This window comes from Mustela nivalis (assembly GCF_964662115.1).
Source record: "Mustela nivalis genome assembly, chromosome: 1".
NCBI lineage: Eukaryota > Metazoa > Chordata > Mammalia > Carnivora > Mustelidae > Mustela > Mustela nivalis.
Window position 1 is genome coordinate 199,985,619 of NC_139020.1, and position 8,814 is coordinate 199,994,432.

Genomic DNA, 8,814 nt, shown 5'->3' on the forward strand with positions numbered 1-8,814 from the left:
CTAAGGGATGGCGCCAAGTCCTCAAGACAGACATTCCTGGCTCATAAAACACATGAGGCTGGGAGAAGATTTATATAAGAAATGTTGTCTATGTAGTTTGTTTCAGCATATTTCTGTTGTTGACATACTAATGGAATCATGTGTTGAGACTTAACAAGGCAAGAAAGCAGGCATCAATGAGGGGGATGGTTTCTGTGGAAAGAAAAAGAAGACTAATGATTGGAACATCATAAACCCAGTTTCTGGGTTCAGAGGACAGCCAGTTGAGGAATTTATTTATTTATTTATTTATTTATTTTTACAATGGGTTCAAACAATCTTTGGACAGTTGAATAAGGATGGCAATGTGACAGATTTCCCGATTTGCAGCTTGAATGCTTTTGGTGATGGCATCAACATTAAAGAAGTTTTGATAAAATTGCTCACAGTCACGAGTATTGCCTGGAACAGAGCATAGATGAGGTAGGAGGTAACCTTCTTGAGTGGTCCAGGCACAACAGCTCCAGGCACAAAGACAACATGTTCTCAGGCTCTGCTGTGGGGATGAGTCCTATATCGAGCAATCCAAATTCAGCTCGTGGGGCTTCTTTAGATCCTGAGAGAAAATCCAGATACAAGGCAATGGAGACTTTCAATGATCTGGGCAGTTAGGTTTTAGTTCTCATCAACATCAATTCAGGAGGATGGTAGAAAAATTGGAAACATTAGTTTGGATAGTTGATCCAGACACTGAAGTATAGTAGAAGAATTGAGAATTTGGTAATGACTGACAAAATGTCTAAGATAATATGTTCCAGTCCAATTTACAGGTAGGTAACAAAACCATCTAGTTTATAAAGAGGTTAAAAAAAAAATAGCTCAAAAACAACGAACAGGATGAGGATCTAATAACCCAGAAGTGTGCTATTGCTTTCTATTAAAATGTAAGATTTTTGTGGTCACTTCCCCTTTGGATCAGATAATCAAAATAAGTCTATTCTTTTTTTTAAGATTTTATTTATTTATTGGACAGAGAGAGAGATCACAGGTAGGCAGAGAGGCAGGCAGAGAGAGGAAGGGAAGCAGCCTCCCTGAGGAGCCTGATATGGGGCTCTATCCCAGGACCCTGGGATCATGACCTGAGCCGAAGGCAGAGGCTTTAACCCACTGAGCCACCCAGGCGCCCCAAATAAGTTTATTCTTGTTTGCAAAATATGTAGAACCTCCTCATTTACACAAGTGCAGAAAGAAAGGTTATTGACCACATAGGCTTTTTTAAAAGTTTATTTTGCTGTGAGAAATCTCAGATTAAACTTTTAAAAGCCTCTGAAGGCTAAGACATTAACCCAAGAACTCGCCTTCACCTAGGTGAAGGAAGTCTAGGTGAACTAGACTTCACCTGCAATACCTACCGATTTAAGTGGATTCCTCACTCCTTGGGGACCCCAAAATATCCTGGGCCTGCCAGAAAGTGACCTTTTTACTCACTCATAAGGCTTGAGAATACTGTAAGCCAAGTTTTCCCAAGAGAGTTTTATAAACGAGGACTGTTTTCTCAAGAGGGCTTTGTAAACATTGATTCTATAAAGTCATCATTCACTCCTTAAAACTGTCAGGTCATATCTGATTCTATCCATTTTTCTTAAATATGACATTCCAGTCCAAGTCTTGGTTGTGCAATCATTTTTCCCCAATGGTTACAAGAAAGGCAGATTCTTATTGAACCTATGCAAATAATTGTATTGCAAATTGTATTGTATTGTAAATATTGAGAATATTTGGGCGCCTGGGTGGCTCAGTGGGTTGAGCTGCTGCCTTCAGCTCAGATCATGATCTCAGGGTCCTGGGATCAAGTCCCGCATCAGGCTCTCTGCTCAGCAGGGAGCCTGCTTCCCTCTCTCTCTCTTTCTCTCTCTGCCTGCCTCTCTGCCTGCTTGTGATCTCTCTCTGTCAAATAAATAAATAAAATCTTAAAAAAATAAGATTATTCAATAAGAGTATTTCTGAATTCTGGCAAGGAAAAAAAGATACATGTTTTGTTTCTGCTTACAGTTTCACTTACTTGTGGAGCGTAAGAAATAACATAAAGGACATTGGGAGATGGAGAGGAGAAACAAGTTGGGGGAAATTGGAGGGGGAGATGAACCATCAGAGACTGTGGACTCTGAGAAACAAACTGAGGGTTTGGGAGGGGAGGGGGAGGGGGTTAGGTGAGCCTGGTGGTGGGTATTAAGGAGAGCACGTATTGCATGGAGCACTCACTGAGTGTGGTGCATAAACAATGAATGCTAGAACACTGAAAAGAAATAAAACAAAATAAAATAAAATGAAAAAATATATAATCTACTAAGTTGTCATGAGTTATAGGTAGTATAAGAAAAAAGAGAAAGGAATTCTTTATATCCAGAAAATAGAACACTAAAGCATCACTGATATTCCAAACAAAAGCGAGAAATCATCTGCTATCAGTTAATTTCAGCTTTATTATTATTTTTTTATTATGTTATGTTAGTCACCACATAATACATCCTTAGTTTTCGATGTAGTGTTCCAAGATTACCTCCTCAATACCCATTGATTCCATTTACAATAGCACCAAAAACCACAAGATACCTGGGAATAAACCTAACCAAAGAGGTAAAGGATCTATACTCTAGGAACCACAGAACACTCAGGAAAGAAACTCAGGAAGACACAAAAAAATAGAAAAACTTTCCATGCTCATGGACCAGAAGAATAAACATTGTTAAAATGTCAAGGCTGCCCAGTTAATTTAGTCTTACATTATTAATTCTTGTTATGCTTGATCTTCAGTTAACAGGTTCATGAAACCATCAGTTTATGTCTGAGAGTTCTGGACATCCTGATTCAGTCCAATGGTACAGGGTGAAGTTATTTAAGTAACCATCAGAAGCCTGTGCTCCAGAGTATCTGACATAGTTCTTTCCATGGGTTTCTGAGATGGGACCGTCCCTTTTGGCTTATGACAAGCACTTTGGCCTATAGTTGATTGTAAATGTTCTTGGGGAAGCATCAGAGTAAAATAAAAACTGTAGATAACAGAAGACTTAAGATGATGTGACAAAAGATCTGATTAGTGTTCATTTGACAAAGAAATATGGTTGTTTCTATGGCATTCAACTTTTAAAAATAATAACTGTAATTATGGCTAGTAACTGTTGTCTAAAATCAGACAAAGCAGCCCTTGGACATATCATGGACTGAGAGGGCACTGAAAATTTTAGGCACTTCAATTTATACAATATTTGTATATATTTTAAAGATTTTATTTATTCATTATTCATTTGAGTGACAGAGCAGAAATGGAAAGGAGAGGTAGAGGGAGATGGAGATGGAGAAGCAGACTCCCCACTGAGTAAGGAGCCTGACATGGGGCCCGATCCCAGGACCTGGAGATCACGACTTGAGCTGAAGGCAGACACCCAACCACCTGAGACACCTAGGTGCCTCCAGTATTACATTAATAATATTTTACCCATATGAGTATAACCTAGTGAAGTTTAAAGATTTCTTCTTACGTGACAAATTCTTCCCATGCAACTCAACCTATCAAATAAATCTAATTACTTTTAACATCTCTCTTTTTACAAGGTGAAAAAACAAATTCTTTTTTATTTTCCAAGGACCCTGTAGGAAATCTCAAAGTCAATTAGAACCAAGATTTACTTTAGGATTTGATTTGGGAATGCAAAATATCAAAAGTTGTCAAAACTTTTGATAATATAAAAAATATTTTAAAAATTTCAAGTATTTAGAAACCAGGAACATACACCACTAAGAATCTGCCTGGCTCTCTATTTAACCAAACTGATATTAAAAAATTTAAACATTTGATAAAATTCAACACTTGTTCATGGTAAAAAAAAAAAAAAAATTCTCCGGAAAGTAGTAATAGAGGAAAATTTCAACTTTATAAAGAGCATCCATGAAATACCTACAGCTAACATTATACATAATGGGGAAAGACTGACTGTTTTCCCTAGAAGTTTGAGAAAAAGGCAAAAATGTCCACTCTCGCACTTTTAGCTAACATAGTTCAGGAAATGCTACCTGTGGACTAAGCCAAGCAAAGGAAATAAAATGCACAAAGATTGGACTGAAAGAAATAAAATGGTCTCTATACCTGCAGATGCCATGGTTGTCTATACAGAATATACCCAAGGAATCTACCAAAAAACAAACAAACAAACACCTCTGAAACTAATAAGTGACTTCAGCAATGTCACAAGAATCAAGACAAATATACATAAATAAGTTCTTTTGTGCATTTTAGCAATAGCAACAGTCCTCCAAATTAAAAATACATACCATTTATAACCACTCAAAAAAAAAAAAAAAAGCCCCAGCAACTACTAGGTGTAAATCTATCAGAGCCTGTTTGGGTGAGTATACTGAGCACTACAAAATATTGAGGAAAATAAATAAATGGAGAGACTTACCATGTTCATGGATTGGAAATTGGAAAGCTGAACATAGTAAAGGTGTCAATTCTCCCCAAATTGATATACAAGTTTAACATAATTCCTTTCAAAATCCCAGAAAGATTTTTACAGGTATAGACAAGATTGTTCTACAATTTATATGGAAAGCAAAGGAACTAGGATAGCTACAATACTTTTGAAAAAAAGAATAACAAAAGGAGAGGAACCACTTTACCCTATGTCAGGACTTATTATGTAAGTACAGAAATCAAGATTGTGTGGGATTGGCAGAAGGAGAAACACATATGATAATGCACCCAGAAAGAACCTGCCCAAGTACAGCCAACTGACTTTGACAAAGGTGTCAAGGCAATCATTAGAAGGAGGACTATCTTTTCAACATAATGAGGTTGAGTAATTTTATATCTATAAGCAAAACACTAACCTCAACCTAACCTCACATTTATTTAAAAAGTAACTCAAAAATCCCAGATTTAATGTAAAACATAAAACTATAAACTTTTATAAAACTATAAACTTCTATAAAAACTTCTAGAAAATAACATAAAAGAAAGCCTTTGAAACCTATAACTTGTGAAGAGTTATCAGGCATGACACCAAAGCATAAACTAGAAAATGAAAAATTGAAAGGCTAGATTTCATCCAAATGAAAAAACTCTTACTCTTCAAAAGACCCCGTTATGAGGATGAGAAGTCAAGCAACAAACCGGAAGAAAATCAGCAAACCACATAGCTGATAAAATTCCTATCTCTGATATATAAAGCTCTCTCACAACTCAACATTTTAAAAAATCCAATTTAAAAATGGGCAGAGACATGAAGACACAGTTCACTGAAGAGGACACAGAGACAGCAAAGCACATGAGAAGATATTCAACATCACTAGGCTTTAGGGAAATACAAATTTAGACCACAAGGATATGTCTCCATACCTCCCGCTGGCCAGGATGCTGAGAAACTGGACTACTCATATAATGCTCTTGAGAACGCAGATGTTGCAACTACCCCAGAAAAGAGTTTGTTAGTTTCTTTAAAATCAAAATATGCAACCACCATGTGACATAGCAATAGAAATACTTGGCATTTATCCCAGAAATATAAAAACTTATGTCCACAAAAATTTAAACAAGATTGTTAGCAGCAGCTTTATTTGTAATAAGCTCAAACTGGAAAACAACCAAAATGTCCTTTAATGAGTGAATGATTCAGCTGTGGTCTGTCCATGCCATGGGGTGCTACTTAGCAACTACTAGGAATGGACCAGTGATACATCCAATTTGGATATGGATCTCAAAGGGGTATCCTGGGGGAGAAGAGGGGGAAGAAAATCTCAAAACATTCTATGCTCTATGATTACATTGGTTTAACATTCTTGAAATGAGAAAATTACAGAGATCGAAAACAAATTAGTGGTTACCAGGAGTTGGGGATTGAAGGCGGGGGGCACTCAGTGTGATTATCCATAGAAGTAGTATTTTTGTGGTTTGTGGTAATGGAACAGTTCTGTATCTTGATTGTCATGATGATTTCAAGAATCCACACTTGCAAAGAAAATGATATCAAAATGTTACATAATTTAAAAATGATCATAGGGTTGTACCAGAATCAGATTCCTGTTATTGTTATTATACTACAATGACCTACTATGTAACCATTGGAAAAACTGAGTGAAAAAAACTTGGACTTCTCAGTACTTGCTATTCACTACCTGAAATCTATAATTATTTTACAGTACAAAGGTTTTGAAAAGCTTTTAAAAAGAATAATAGTTTTGGAATCAGGTAGACCTATTTTTTTTTTTTAATCACCTTCCTTTCCCCCTAAGTTTTAGCCCAAACTTTGTCTTTTTTCTTTACATGGCCCACCAACTTTTCCACCCTCATACTCAACACTTCACTGGCAACTTCCTCATTGCAAAATGGGACTGAAACTGCTTGGTACTTGTTGCTCCCAACTGATACAGTAAGAGAAAAGAAGAAACGAGCCAAAGATTACACTTTAGAGTGTAATCCAACTCTTTCTCTCTAAACTAGAATGTCTTCAATGGATCCTCATCTTTATGACAAAATTCTCCCTTTGGTTCAACAAATTCTTATAAAGCACCTACTATGCATTAGACAGTGTTGTGGGCACCAGGAATAGACTATTTGGTAGATCTTATTTGGTTGAACAATGAAAAAGCCAAGTCCCCATCTTCATGGAGCTCCCATTCTACTAGACGGTAGGCATAGGAGACAGACAAGAAACAGAAGAAAATTATAGCAGGGTTAGAGGACAGAGAACAGCAGTGTAAGGGGCCGGAGTGGCAAGCCATCTGATGTGCTTGTCAGAGGAATTGCCTCTGCTTAGACGATGACATTTGGGGCAGAGGCCTGAGGGAAGGGAGGAAGAAAGCCTTACATCTACCCTGGGGAAGAGCGTCCTGGGCAGAGAGAAGAGCAAGTACAGCGGTCAAGGTCGGGATGGAAGTATCCTTGCAGAATAGCAGAGACACAATGTGGCTAGAGCAGGGTTTTGGTTGGGGGGTGCATGGTGGCTGAAGAGGGATGGACTCAGAAAGGTGGTGGGACCAGATCTGGTAGGGCCTGGAAAGGATAAAGGGCAAGCCACAGGAAGCTTCCCATGACTTGACCTTTTCCACCAAGCTCTCCACCTTATACCCTGCAGTCTGTCTGTCCTGTTGTTACCACAAACACCTGTTCCACTCTTGCCTGGCCAAGCAAAGATCCACCTGGACATGCAGTCTTTTGGGAGACTGTCCCTGATACCCATGCTACGTGGGGCACCCCTCCCTGTGCTTTCTTAGTTTTCTACAGCTGGATCCTACAAGACCTCTCATCTCTGGGACAGGGAAATTTCTCTCTAGGCTGGTCACATTTGTGTTCCCAGCCTCTGGTGCGGTGATGGTTAATAACAGACACTGACATGTTAGAATGAGTGACCATTTGGCCCCTCGGGCCTCTCCTGAGCAGATAAGCAGGGCCCCAGTGCATTCCTCTTTTGCTCTGAGCAATAGCTCAGTCTGAATCCTTCCTGTGTCCCAAACATCTGTACCTGGCTCTTGGTTCAGAATCCACGTAGCAGGGTGTTGCCCTGGGGAGGAATGGCCCCTATGTATTGGTGCAATTTTGGGGTTTGTTTGTCAAATAAATTTAAGAGGAAGAACAGAAGTTACTGTGTTAATCAATTACTACTTTTCCTCTTTGCTTCTTCCAAATTCTGTGTTCTCATTAGCATGTGATCCTGTTCTGACTCGATGAATCATCCAAGATTGGATCATTCCTTTATTTCAGCAAAGGCATGAGGATGAAGCATGGGGATGAATGGATCTGTTCATGCACAGCTGTTCAAAATGCATTTTAGATCTTAACATTGTTCATATTTTGACCCCAAAACTTCATTTCTAGATATAATCCTAAAGAACTAATCAGAAATATTTGTACAAGAATATTCGGTGCTGTGGGGCATCTGGGTGGCGCAGTTGGATCAGCATCCAACTCTTGGTTTTGGCTCAGGTCATTATCTCAGGGTTGTGAGATAGAGCCCCGCGTTGGGCTCTGAGCTCAGCAAGGAATCTGCATGAGAATTTCTTTCTCCTTCTGCCTCTGCACCGCCCCTGACTCGCATGTGCACACTCTCTTGCTCTCTCAAATAAATAAATAAAATCTTAAGAAAATAAAGAATAGTCAGTGCTGTGCTAGCATTCATACTGAAAAGTTGGAGATAGCCTAAGTAAGTGCCTGGTTAAGTAAATATGCTGTTCTCATAGGACAAAACTATATGTAATCTTTAAAAATTAGCTTGCATAATTTGGCTATAGAGAAATACGATGCTATGCTAAGTGAGAAACAGTTTGATTTCAATTTTGCCCCTCCCCCTTCACAAGATTGTAAGTGGTTATTGTTAAGTGGTGTTATTATTGGTGAAGTTTTGCTCTTCTTTTTGTTGTAAATCTACAGCAGCCACGTCTTTTTTAAAAATGACTAATGTTTATTATGAAATATTTCAAGTATTTAAAAATACAGAAAACAATCAAGTTAGAAGAAATGCATTAGGTCTCATTAGAAATGCATTGTGTCTCTCACACAATAAAAAATTAATTCCACCCACTTAAGCCTCCATGTTGTATCACCACTTCCTCATATCAGGGAGATCATATGATAGTTGTCTTTCTCTGCTTGACTTATTTCGCTAAGCATGATACGCTCTAGTTCCATCCATGTTGTTGCAAATGGCAAGATTTCATTTCTTTTGATGGCTGCATAGTATTCCATTGTGTATATATACCACATCTTCTTGATCCATTCATCTGTTGATGGACATCTAGGTTCTTTCCATAGTTTGGCTATTGTGGACATAGCTGCTATATAAA

At 38.2% G+C, this 8,814-nt stretch overlaps 1 long non-coding RNA gene across 1 annotated transcript; it reads right to left on the reverse strand.

Moving 5' to 3' along the window:
• Positions 1 to 270: 270 nt before the first annotated feature.
• On the reverse strand, positions 271 to 5,563 carry LOC309871851. Its single transcript, XR_014315524.1, has 2 exons — positions 5,375 to 5,563; positions 271 to 595 (listed from the first exon to the last, which is right to left on the reverse strand). It is a non-coding gene; the product is annotated as an uncharacterized lncRNA (long non-coding RNA).
• Positions 5,564 to 8,814: the final 3,251 nt, after the last annotated feature.